This window comes from Panthera uncia, assembly GCF_023721935.1.
Source record: "Panthera uncia isolate 11264 chromosome B3 unlocalized genomic scaffold, Puncia_PCG_1.0 HiC_scaffold_1, whole genome shotgun sequence".
Classification (NCBI taxonomy): domain Eukaryota; kingdom Metazoa; phylum Chordata; class Mammalia; order Carnivora; family Felidae; genus Panthera; species Panthera uncia.
In genome coordinates this window covers 47,863,206-47,876,212 of record NW_026057582.1, presented here as the reverse complement: position 1 = coordinate 47,876,212, position 13,007 = coordinate 47,863,206, and the positions used below count along the sequence as shown (strand labels likewise).

The 13,007-nt window shown below is 36.0% G+C and overlaps 1 protein-coding gene and 1 pseudogene across 4 annotated transcripts in view; one reads left to right on the top strand and one right to left on the bottom strand.

Moving 5' to 3' along the window:
- The window catches only part of ATL1 (atlastin GTPase 1), an 83,627-nt gene that overhangs the window by 29,130 nt on the left and 41,490 nt on the right, over positions 1–13,007 (top strand). The window lies entirely within an intron of this gene.
- On the bottom strand, positions 449–589 carry LOC125910511 (uncharacterized; annotated as a pseudogene).

Genomic DNA, 13,007 nt, shown 5'->3' with positions numbered 1-13,007 from the left:
TCACTCCTAGTACACAAAGGTAGAGTAGAAAAGGATAATCATATACAAACATCTACTGAAGTCTTTTTCTCTCATCCCCAATATTTACTTTGTTGCAGATCCGTGCTTATCTCAGTCTGTTGATGTCACCCCTTACCACCTTCCCAGCCTGCTCCATCCATACCGTACTCCTTCTGTTCCTTCAGCATGCCAACACATTCTTCTTACACACTATACACATTGTTTTGTACCTTGAGTTATTTTTCACATTATATATTTGTAACTGTTTCAAATGAGCTCCCTTATTCTTTACAACTACCTTAGGTTCACAGGTGGATAAACCATAGTTTATTATTCAGTCTCTTGCTGGTGGGCATTTACATTGCTTCTAGTATTTTGCATGTGTATGAGTATATCTGCAGGATGAATTAATTTATTTTTTTAATTTTACTTATTTACTTATTTTTTGACTTGTAGCAAAAATTACTGTCAAACTCCACTCATTGGGCCAGAGACCCTTGTGGTGTTAGTGATAGACTTGTCCTTCCTGTAGCACACTACCTACACTTGTGAGTTCATCAGGATGAATTCTTTTAAATAGTATTGCTGGGTCAAGGAATATGTTCATTGTATTTTTGATAATTATTTGCCAAATTGTTGTCTAAAGATGTTATATATATTTTAATTCCCACCTGCAATGCATGAGGATACAAATTTACATCCCAACCAATGAAAAGATTTATCATACTTCTTATGTTTGTGAATCAGATATAGGTAAAAAGTATTGATCTATCTTTTAAATAAAATTTTGATTTTAACTTAAAGTAATATTAATCAATTCAAATAAATTAAAATTTAATTTTAATTAAATGAATATGTTTTCGTATGTGTGGAACCATTTGATACTGTGGTTTTTCTCAACTTCTTATTTGTATCCTTTGTCCACATTTCTTATTTCACATTTAGGTCTAAGATTTGTTTGGGACTGATTTTTATTCATAGTGAGAACAAGGGGTGAGGGTTCATTTTTTCCTCCATAGGAATATCCACTGACTTAGCATCATTTTTGGAAAAGATTATCCTTTCTTCACTTATTGCAGTGGCACCTTTGTTGCGTCAGATGATAGTATATGTGTGGATTTGTTTCTGAAATCTCTAGTCTTTTCTATTTGTCTACTTGTCTATCCTTGTGACAGTTGCACTCTGTTTTCACTACTGTAGATTTTAAAAATCTGTTGGTGTCTGTTAGTGTAAATCCCCCAAATTCTTCTTCAAGATTGTGTTTCTTATTTTCCACTCTTTGCCTTTCCATTTGAGCTTGTAAATCTATATAAGAAGGATTTATACAAGAAAGAAACTTGCTAATTTGTAGAAGAAAGATTACTGAGAATTTGTTTGGTATTATAACCAAACTGTAGATCACTGGGGAACATGGACACATTTATAATACAGTCTTTTTTAAAAAAAATTTTTTTTAAATGTTTTTATTTACTTTTGAAGGAGAGAGAGAGACAGAGCTTGAGTGGAGGAGGAGCAGAGAGAGAGAGGGAGACACAATAGGAAGCAGGCTCCAGGCTCTAAGCTGTCAGCACAGAGCCCGATGCGGGGCTCAAACTCACAAACTATGAGATCATGACCTGAGCCGAAGTCGGACGCTTAACCGACTGAGCCACCCAGGCGCCCCTATAATACAGTCTTCTAATCTGAGGACATGTATATACCTCTTTCAATAATGTTTTCTATTTTTCTGTAGAGGTCTTAAATATCTTCCATTGCAATTCAGTGGTACATTGGAGCAGCTCATACTAGCTCCTGAGAGCTGATCAGGTGCATATCTTCCCAGTTCCACATTCAGTGAGTCTCACTGGTAGATAGAAATGAGCCATGGTGGTAGTATTTATATCACAGAAACTGGCAAACACTACAAATCAGGATTTTCCCATACCTACCTACTGCTAAGGGATGGTTGTTAAATATTTATCAGCACATCAGTTAGATTTATTACTAGATCTGTCAGGTTTTATACTGGTATATAAATGATATTTTTATTATTATTTTTAAACGTTTATTTATTTTAGAGAGAGAGTAAGTGCAAGCCGGGTAGAAGCACAGAGAGAGGTGGACAGAGGATCTGGAGTAGGCTCTGTGCTGACAGCAGAAAGCCTGATACAGGGCTCGTACTCACAAACCATGAAATCATGACCGCTTAACCAACCGAGCCACCCAGGCGCCCCAATGATATTTTTATTATTAAAACTGAATGTATAGGGGCGCCTGGGTGGCTCAGTCGGTTGGGTGTCCCACTTGGGCTCAGGTCATGTTCTTACAGCTCGTGAGTTCGAGCCTCGCGTCAGGCTCTGTGCTGACAGCTCAGAGCCTGGAGCCTGCTTGGGATTCTGTGTGTGTGTCTCTCTCTACCCCTCCTCCGTTCATGCTCTGTCTCTCTCTGTCTTGAAAATAAATAAAACTTTTAAAAAAATAAAATGAATGTATAATGTACACATGATAAAATTTATGTCCTTATTTTCTGTCCATATATTTTCCTTAGTGAAGCATTGGTTCACGTCTTTTGCCCATTTTTAAATTGGGTTATTTATTTCATTATTATTGAAGAGGATTGATGTTAATTCTTTAAATGTTTGGTAGAAGCCATCTGGTCCTGGAGTTTTCTGTGATAGAAGTTTTTTGATTACTGATTCAATCCTTTTACTTGTTATTGCTCTGTTCAGTTTGTTCCTGTTTCTTCCTGATTCAGTCTTGGTAGGTTGTACATTTTTAGAAATGTATGCCATTTCTTCTAGGTTATGTAATTTGTTGATGTAAAATTGTTCATAGTAGGGGCGCCTGGGTGGCTCAGTCGGTTGAATGTCCGACTTCGGCCCAGGTCATGATCTCACGATTCGTGGGTTTGAGCCCTGTGTGGGGCTCTGGGCTGACAGCTCAGAGCCTGGAGCCTGCTTCGGATTCTGTGTCTCCCTCTCTCTCTTCCCCTCCCCCACTCATGCTCTGTCTCTGCCTCTCAAAAATAAAGAAATGTAATAAAAAATTTTTAAAAATAATAAAATTGTTCATAGTAGTCTCTTCTAATTCTGTGTGTTTTTGTAGTGTCAGTTGTAATGTTTCCTCTTAATTTCTAATTTTATTTGAGTCTCTTCTGTTTTTCTTAGTCTAGGTAAAGGTTTGTCCATTTTAGCTTTTTTAAGAACCAGCTCTTAGTTTCATTGTTTTTTCTATTGGTTTTTTTTTTTTTTTTTTTGGTCTCTATTTTATCTATTTCTGCTCTGATCTGTAGTATTTCCTTCCTTCTGCTAACTTTGGGCTTAATTTGTTTTTCATTTTCTAGTTCCTTAAGGTGTAAAGTTAGGTTGTTTCTTGAGATCTTTCTGATTTCTTAATATAAGAAACCTTTTATATATATAAACTATAAACTTTCCTCTCAGAACGCTTTTACTGTCTCCCAGAGTATTTGATATGTTCTATTTCATTTTCATTTTTTTTGAGATAATTTTTTATTTCCCTTTTGATTTCTTCTTTGATCCAATATTCTGTTTAGAAGGGTGTTGTTTAGGGGCACCTGGTGGCTCAGTGGGTTAAGCATACAACCCCGGCTCAGGTCATGATTTTGCAGTTCAAGTCCCACATCGACTCTCTGCTGTCAGCACAGAGCCCACTTTGGATCCTCTGTCCTTCCCTCTCTCTCTGCCCCTCCCCTGCTTGCACTCTGTCTTTCTCAAAATAAATAAATTTCTAAAAAGAAAAGAAGTGTGCTGTTTAGTTTCCACACATTTGTCAATCTTCTCATTTTCCTCTTGTTGATTTCTAGTTTGATACCATTGTCAGAGAAGATAGTTAGCATGATTTCAGTGTTCTTTTTATTTTATTTTTTTAAGTTTATTTATTTTAAGAGAGGCTGAGAGAGCATGAGCGGGGGAGGGCAGAAAGAGAGAGAGAGAGAGAGAGAGAATCTGAAGAAAGCTTTGAGCTGCCAGCTCAGAGCCCAACATGGGGCTCTAACTCATGAAAGTGTGAGGTCATTACCTGAACTGAAATCAAGAGGCTGATGCTTACCTGGCTGAGCCACCCAGGCACCCCTTGATTTCTGTGTTCTTAAACTGGACAAAATTTATTTTGTAGCCTATCATATGAGCTATCTTGGAGAATTTACCACGTGCATTTGAAAAGAGTGCATATTCTGCTGCTGTTGGAAGAAATGTTCAAGTCCGTTTGTTCTGAAGTATGGTCCATATCAATATCTGCTTATTGATGTTCTGTCTGGACAATCTATCCATTGCTGAAAGTGGAATATTGAAGCCTCCTGAAATGATCTTATTGTTATCAACTTCTCCCTTAAGATCAGTTACTATTTGCTTAATATATTTTGGTGCTTGGCTGTTGGGAGCATATGTATTTATGCTCTGATGTGCTGACCTGTTTATCATTATTACCGACCTTCTTTGTCTCTTGTTACACTTTTTGACTTGAAGTGTATTTTGTCTGATGTAAGTATGGCTATGCCCACCTTCTTTTTGTTTCCATTTGCTTGGAATAGCATCTTCCATTCTTTTTGAGCCTAGGTGTGTCTTTATAGACAAAAGAGTGTCCTGTAGGCAGCATATAGTTGGGTCCTGTTTTTTGTTTTTTTAAATCCATCTAGCTACTCTATGCCTTCTGGTTGGTGAGTTTAATTCATTTACATTAGGGTGATTATAGATATGCAAAGATTTACACTGCCATTTTATATTTTGCCTTCTTGTTATTTTTCTCTCCACTGTTTATTTTTCCTTTTGTTTTTGTCTGCCTTTACAAGTTAGTGGTTTTCCATGGTGCTGTGCTCAGTCTCCTGGTTTTGTGTTTTTTTTTTTTTTTTTTTTTTTCTTTTTCATCATATCACTGCTTTAGGTTTTGCTTTGTGCTTAAGTTTATTTATTTATTTATTTATTTTAATGTTTATTTATTTTTGAGACAGAGAGAGACAGAGCATGAATGGGGGAGGGGCAGAGAGAGAGGGAGACACAGAATCAGAAGCAGGCTCCAGGCTCTGAGCCATCAGCCCAGAGCCTGACGCGGGGCTCAAACTCACGAACCGTGAGATCGTGACCTGAGCTGAAGTCGGACCCTCAACCGACTGAGCCACCCAGGCACCCCAAGTTTATTTATTTTAAGAGAGGCTGAGAGAGCATGAGCAGGGGAGGGCAGAAAGAGAGAGAGAGAGAGAATCCAAAGAAAGCTTTGAGCTGCCAGCTCAGAGCCCAACATGGGGCTCTAACTCACAAATAAATAAACTCAATTAAGTTTACATAAAACATTTCATAGATTAAAAAGTCTTTGGTCATAACAATTTATCTTTATTCGCCTATAAAAGTACCATCCTTTAACTCTTCCTCTTTTTTATTTTTGATGTCAAAATTTTTCCTTATATGCTATGATTTTATTACCAAGTTGTAACTATAGTTATTTTTAATGCTCTTTTCATTTAACTGTTATACTGTAAGAGTTTAATATACAATTGTAAAAAAAGTTTCCTATTTCTGTTACCTTAATCAGTTTTGTGTACTTTTGTCTTTTTGTTTTAGCTTGAAGAATTCCTTTCAACATTTCTTACAAGGCAGGTCTAGTGGTGGTAGAATGAACTCTTATCTTTTGCTTGTCTAGAAAAAATTTTATTTCTCTTTCATAGCTGAAAGATCATTTTTTCAGATAGAGTCTTGGCTGGCAGTTTTTATTTTAAATACGCCATTCCACTCTCTCCTGGCCTATAGAGTTTCTGCTGAGAAATCTGCTGATTGACTGATGGGATTCCTTTGTAAGTTACTGTCTTCCCCTGGATACTTAAAAAAAATTTTTTTTAAGCTTATTCATTTATTTTGAGAGAGAGAGTGTATACATAAGCAAGGAAGGAGCAGAGAGAGTGGGAGAAGGAGAGAATCTCAGGCAAGCCATGCACTGATGGTACAGAGCCCTATGTAGGGCTCAAACTCATGAACTGTGAGATCATGAAGTGAGCCAAAATCAAGAGTTGGATACTCAACTGACTGAGCCACCCAGGTGCCCCTTCCCTGGCTACTTTTAAAATTCTTTATTTTCATTGATTTTTGGTAATCTTAATATGTATCTTAGAGAAGTTCTTTTTGTGTAATAAGTTATTCTATTGGCTTCATGGATTTGTATATACAGTTCTTTCCCCAGATTTGGAAGGTTCTCAGCTATTTTTTTAAAATAAACTCTGCCCCCTTCTCTCTCTCTTCTCATTCTGATATACCCATTCTTCTTAGGTTGACTTTTCTAATGGGTCTGGTGGTTCTCATAGTATTTTTTCACTTTTAAAAAATCTTAGTTCTCTCTCCTCTATTCCACCTGAGTCTTTTTTTTTTTTTAAGTAAGCCCTACACCCAATATGGGCTTGAACTCACAACCCCAAAATCAAGGGTCTCATGCTTCATCAACTGAGACAGCCAGGCACCCCACCGGAGTCACTTCAAGATTCCTATCTTCTAGCTTACTCATTCTTTCTTCTATCTGATCTCTATTTCCAATGCATTCTAATACATTCTTCATTTCATTTACTGAGTTCTCCAGCTCCAGAATTGCTTTTTTTTTTTTTTTTTTAAGGATTTCAGTCTCAGGGCACCTGGGTGGCTCAGTTGGTTGAGCATCCGACTTCAGCTCAGGTCATGATCTCACAGTTTGTAAGTTCGAGAACCACATTGGGCTTGCTGCTGTCAGTGTGTCAGCACAGAGCCTGCTTTGGATCCTCTGTCCACACACCCCCTCTACCCCTCCCCTGCTTATACTCTCCCCAAAATAAATAAATAGTTTTTAAAAAGAATTTCAATCTCTTTGGTAAAGTACTCCTTCTGTTCATTCATTTTATTTCTGATATCATTGTATTGCCTTTCTGAGTTTTCTTGTAGCTCATTGAATTTCTTCATAACAGCAATTTTGAATTCTTTGTCAGATCACAGTATTCCCTTCCATGTCTTTGGATTTGGTTGCTGGAAAATTGTCATTTTCTTTTTACAATGCCATATTAATATGACTTTTTCATGTTGTTTGATGAAAAGTGCCTCTGCTACCACATTCGAAGTTGCAGATACCTTTCTCATTTAGGCAAGGTTTTATTTGCTTTGATTCAAACAGTTCAATAGATTTGGTAATTAGAAGTCTTCCTTTTGTTTTCCAGAAGGTGGTGCTATAGCACATGTTTTTGGTTTCCTTGACAAGAGCTTACAGCTGCTAAAGTTAGGAGCATTGATATATATATTATGTTTATTTATTTATATATATAAAGCTAGAAGAGGGGGAAAAAGGGTGGGTGGCTTTAGAGGTAGGAAATGTGTACTTAGCACTTGGAATTTGGGGTTGTCCATAGCTGGAAGCCAGCCTAGTAGGGACTCCTTGAATGGAGGGATTTGGGTCTCAGAGGTCCCTGTGTGGTCCTTTTGTCAGAACCCTGGGGCAGACAGCAGGAGACATTTTTCTTCAGTTCTCTTTGCCTACTTCTTTTTCCTTTCTGTCTCCCCCTTTACTGCATTTTTACCTCAGAGAGAGCAAAGGTCCCTCCAGCTGCAGAATGCAGAACCAGCCTGGCAGACCCCCACTCATTGCCTTTACAATGTACCTCTTTAAAGGCTTATGCTTCCCAGCTAATATACTTGATGCTGGAGGCTCTATAGCCCTGGGTTCCATGACTTCCTCTCTCTCCCTGCAGCCTCTTCTGTGGTCCAGTCCACCCACTTTTTGGTGCACAGATGAATGGATCTCTTGGGTGTTCTAGTATGTTGTGGAGAGGCTCTTTTTTTCTTTCTCTTTTTCTTTCGTTATAGATGTCCAGTTAGTTTTAAATCAAAGAGGTGAGAAACTCATGAGGAAGGGCTCATGTCACCATGATGCTGATGTCATTCTCCTCATATTATTTTTTAAATATCTGTAGGATCTGTAGTGATATCTCTTTGTCATATCTGGTATTATTGATATGTGATTTTATCTTTTATTTTCTTTGAATTGTCTTAAATTATTAAATCATTCTGGTTGATCTCTATTTCTGGTTCATTGATTTCCCACATCTTTATTCCTACTTTTTCTTTTCTTTGAATTTAATAAGCAATTCTTTTTCTTACTTAGGATTAATATTAGATTATGCTTCTTCAAGCATATTTTCTATTAAATGCATTTCAAAGTGTAAATTTCCTCTCAGCAAGTTTCTGATATGTTATATTTTAACTATCTTTGTATAATTAAAATACTACACTCCAACTTATTGATTCTAATACTTATATGGAAAGAGTCAAAACACCCCCAACTGTTAATAATTAGAAGATAGGACCAGCTTGCACTACTATATGTAATGACTTTTCATAAAGCTGTTTTGATTAAGATAGTATAATATCACTGATGAATAGGTTACATTCATTAGATTATTTAGTTTACAACATTTTCTAATTTCCATTATATTTTCTTTTATCCAGAGGTATTTAGAAATTTACTGCTTAATTTCAATGTATTTAGGAATTTTCTAAATATAGAGTTATTGATTTCTAGTTTAATTTCTTTATTATTAGAGAACACATTTTTTGCAATATTTTAATAATTTGGAATGTGCTAACATCTGATATATGAACCAGTACATGATCTATTTGGTAAATATCCCATATGAACTTTAAAAGAATGCATGGTTTTGCAATTAGATATCAAACTGGTCAGGTTGGCTAATGATACTATTTAAATCTTCTACATCTTTACTGACTTTTTCTTTAAGTTTTAGACAATGGAGAAAAATTCCTAGAAAGATAAAATGGACCAAAATTTTTCTCAAGAAGAAATGTAAAACTTTATTAGTACTAATGTAACTATTGCATCATAAGTATAATGAAATTGAGGTAACAGTTAAAAGTCATCTCACAAAAAAACAATAGGCCCAGACAGTTTTATAGGCAAGATCTATCAAAATTCTAAAGAACTGTTTGCTCTAATTTTTAAAAATTTTTAAAAATATTTATTTTTGAGAGAGACAAAGAGCGTGAGTAGGGGAGGGGCAGAGAAAGAGGAAGACACAGAATCTGAAGCAGGCTCCAGCACTCTGAGCTGTCAGCACAGAGCCTGACATGGGCTTGAACCCACAACCATGAGATCATGACCTGAACCAAAGTCCGGCGCTTAACCTACTGAGCCACCCAGGCGCCCCTCTAATTTTTATTACAAACTCTTTTTGAAGATAGAAAAGAAAGCATTTGCTAATTCATTTTATAAAGCTAATGTCACATGGAATATTATACTTGCCAAAGACAAAAATGAGAATGGAAAATTGTAAATTCAATTCATTTGTGAATATAGATGCACAATTCCTAAACAAGATTTTCATGAACTGAATCAATAGTATATAATAAGATATTGCACCTTGAAAATATTAGGTTTATACAAAAACTTAAAGATATATTACTTACTACATTAACAGAGTAGAGGTGGAAAACCAGATGATCATCTCAATAGGTTCAGAAAAGATATATGATAAAATTCATTTTCCATTTATGATTTTTGAAAACTTACAGTAAACCAGTAGAGGAGAAGTTCCTTAATATGGTAAGGTAAAGTGTACCTACCAAACCAAACTATAACAAATATGAACTCAAATATTGGAAGCACTCCCATTAAAATCAGATAGTTATGGTCACTAAAATCAGAAGTCATGTCTGCTACTACTGTTGCTATTCAACATTGTATTGAATGTCCAATGATACAAGAAAAAGAAAAGAAATACATAAGGATTAAAAAAGTAGAAATAAAACTCATTATTTCTACAACTGATTTTTGTTTCTACATTAATAAAACCCCCAAATGTCTAAGAATTTATAGGGAATGGTAGTTTAATAAATGTTTCAATATGAGGCTGATCTATTAAAGTCAGTTACTCTTTGCCCAAGCAACAACTATAAAACATAATTAAAAACACAACAATGAAACCAGTTATAGTTAGCAACAAAAACTAATGTATCTAGCAATAAATGTCACAAAACTACTTTCCTCAGCACCCCAAATTATAAAAAGTTTATTGAAGGAGATTAAGAGAAATATCTCATGCTTACAGGTTGGAAGACATTATCATAACAGTATTGAGTCCTTTCAAATTGATCCATAAATTTAATATAACTTCAAAAAATTCAGCTAACACTTTGATTCTAATATTTATATGGAAAGGGTCAAAATAGCTAAGACTGATGATAATTAGAAGAATAAAGGGGTGCCTGGGTGGCTCAGTCGGTTGTGTTCGATTTCGACTCAAGTCATGATCTCACAGTTTGTGAGTTTGAGCCCCACATCCAGCTCTGTGCCCACAGCTCAGAACCTGGAGCTTGCTTTGGATTCTGTGTCTCCCTCTCTCCCTGCCCCTCCCCCACTCGCACTCTGTCTCTCTCTGTCAAAAATAAGTAAACATTAAAAAAAATTGTTTTTAAAAGAATATGGCTGGGGTACCTGGGTAGTTCAGTTGGTTAAGCGACTGACTCTTGATTTTGGCTCAGGTCATGATCTCATGGTCGTGAGACTAAGCCCCCACATTGGGCTCCCATGCTGACAGCATGGAGCCTGCTTGAAATTCTATATCTCCATCTCTCTCTCTGCCCCCCCCCCCCAAATTAGGAAAAATAAAAAAAAAAAAAAAAGGAATATGGTCGTACTATATCGGACTTTTATAAAGCTTTTTTGATTAAGATAGTATACTGTTGGTGCTGATACAGACAAATTGTTGAATGAATCAGAACTGAGAGATCAGAAACAAAGTGTGTGTGTATAAATATATGCATATATATATTTATGCATATATATACAACATGCATATATGTGTAACTCTTATTTATGACAAAGATCACATGGTAGACTGCATGACGAGAGGAGGCTTTGATAGAGTTCTGAAAATTTTGTTACTCATATGGAAAAAATCAAATTGGTTTTCTGTCTCACAGCTTACACAATAGCAACTCCTTGTGGGTTGAGAACTTACTTAAATATCAAAAGCAAAACTTAGAAACCAGAGGAATGTACGGGCGCCTGGGTGGCTCAGTCAGTTAAGTGTCCAGCTTTGGCTCAGGCCATGATCTCACGGTTCATGGGTTCAAGCCCCACGTCGGGCTCTGCTGACAGTGAGGAGCCTGGAGCTGCTTCAGATTGTGCCTCCCTCTTTCTCTCTGCCCCTCCCCGACTTGTACTCTCTCTCTCAAACATAAAATAAACATTAAAAAATATACTTTTATAAAATGGAGGAATGTATATGATGTCTTTATATTTTGTGTAAGGAATAATTTCTTAAACATGACAAAGTGCTAATCATAAAATAAATTATGAATAAAATCTGTTACATTAAGAATTTCTTTTCACCAATAACAGCTTAAGGAAAGTGAAAAGGCAAGCTCTAAATTAGGAGAGTTTTGCCATACGTGTAACTAACAAAGGACTAGCATTCAAAATATATAAAGAACCACTGTAAATTGAGAAGACAAACCTAATAGAAAAATGAACAAAAGGCATGTGTTCACCTTATCAGTGTTTAGAGAAATGTGTATGAAAACCATAATGAAATACCACTCACTCATTTTATTCCTATGCAACTGACAAAAATTAAGAAGTCAGACAAAACCAAGTGTTGGAAAGGATATGGATGATAGGGTCTCTAAGAAGCTTTTAGGAGTGGGTGAGCAGTGAAAATTTGGTACAACCACTTTTTTTTTTTTAAACGTTTATTTGTTTTTGAGAAACAGACAGATCATGAGCACGACAGGGGAAGAGAGAGAGGCAGACACAGAATCCGAAGCAGGCTCCAGGTTCCAAGCTGTCAGCACAGAGCCCGACGCGGGGCTCGAACCCACAAACCGTGAGATCATGACCTGAGCTGAAGTCGGACGCTTAACCGACTGAGCCACCCAGGTGCCCCTGGTACAACCACTTTAACAGATTGCATCTTTGATGCAATTTAAAAAAATTACAACCTAGAAATTCCATTCAGAGTACCTCTTATATATATGTAGTTTGATGCAAACAATCTTAGAGAATTATTTCAGTCTGTAGAAAGTTGTGAGATAGTTTTCAGCTCTGAAGATGTTTTTCCATACAAAATATTGTTTATCCAGCATGCTCAAGTCACATCAGTTGTGTACTCATGTGATAGGCAAGGAGCTTCGTCAAAGAAAATGTATATTTGATATCCTCAAAAAAGGGCCTGTGTTCTGAGGCTGAAATAAGGTTGGCAGGTAGTACTGGAATCAAATATGAATAGATAATAATAACTGATAGTATTAATAGAAATCACTATTAATAATAGTGCTATTAATAATACTTTTAGTAGAGGTCATTATAAAGCACATACCATTTGTCTGGCTCTTTGGCCTTCATTTAATGAACATTATTTAATTGTCATAAAACCTTTCTGATATAAGCACTATTCTCAATCGTGTTTTTCAGATAGCTGATAGTGAGCCATTGGGGGTTAAATAATTTCCACAGCTTCATATATGTGTACGTTGTGATGCTGGGATTTAAACAAAGACTGACTCCAATGTCTGAGATAAGGCAATATGGAAACTGTCATCCTTTGGATACAAAATCAATTTTTCTTCTTCACTTTGCTGAGAGAACAGCTCTGATTCATGGCTATAGGCAGTGGTCCTGTTGTCTCCAGATGCTTTGTACTATTGTTCAGAAAGTATTGGTATATATCTGTCTCCAATAATGAAAAACTAAAATTATATGTTAGATTTGCAATATTTCAGTAATACTATCTTATAGATGAACAATATAATATAAAGAGAGATACAGTTATCAAGGTGATACAATTATTTATATACATATATATGTATATATGTAATCTGAAGATTCATTTAAAATAACACCAAAAGATAAAATTGGCTTGTTTTTCTCTAGTTATCAGACTTCTTACTAAGTATAGGTATTCTCTTTTTATTGTACTTCGTTTTATTGCACTTCGCAGATACTGCGTTTTTACAAACTGAAGGTTTGTGACAACCCTGCGATGAGCAAGTCTG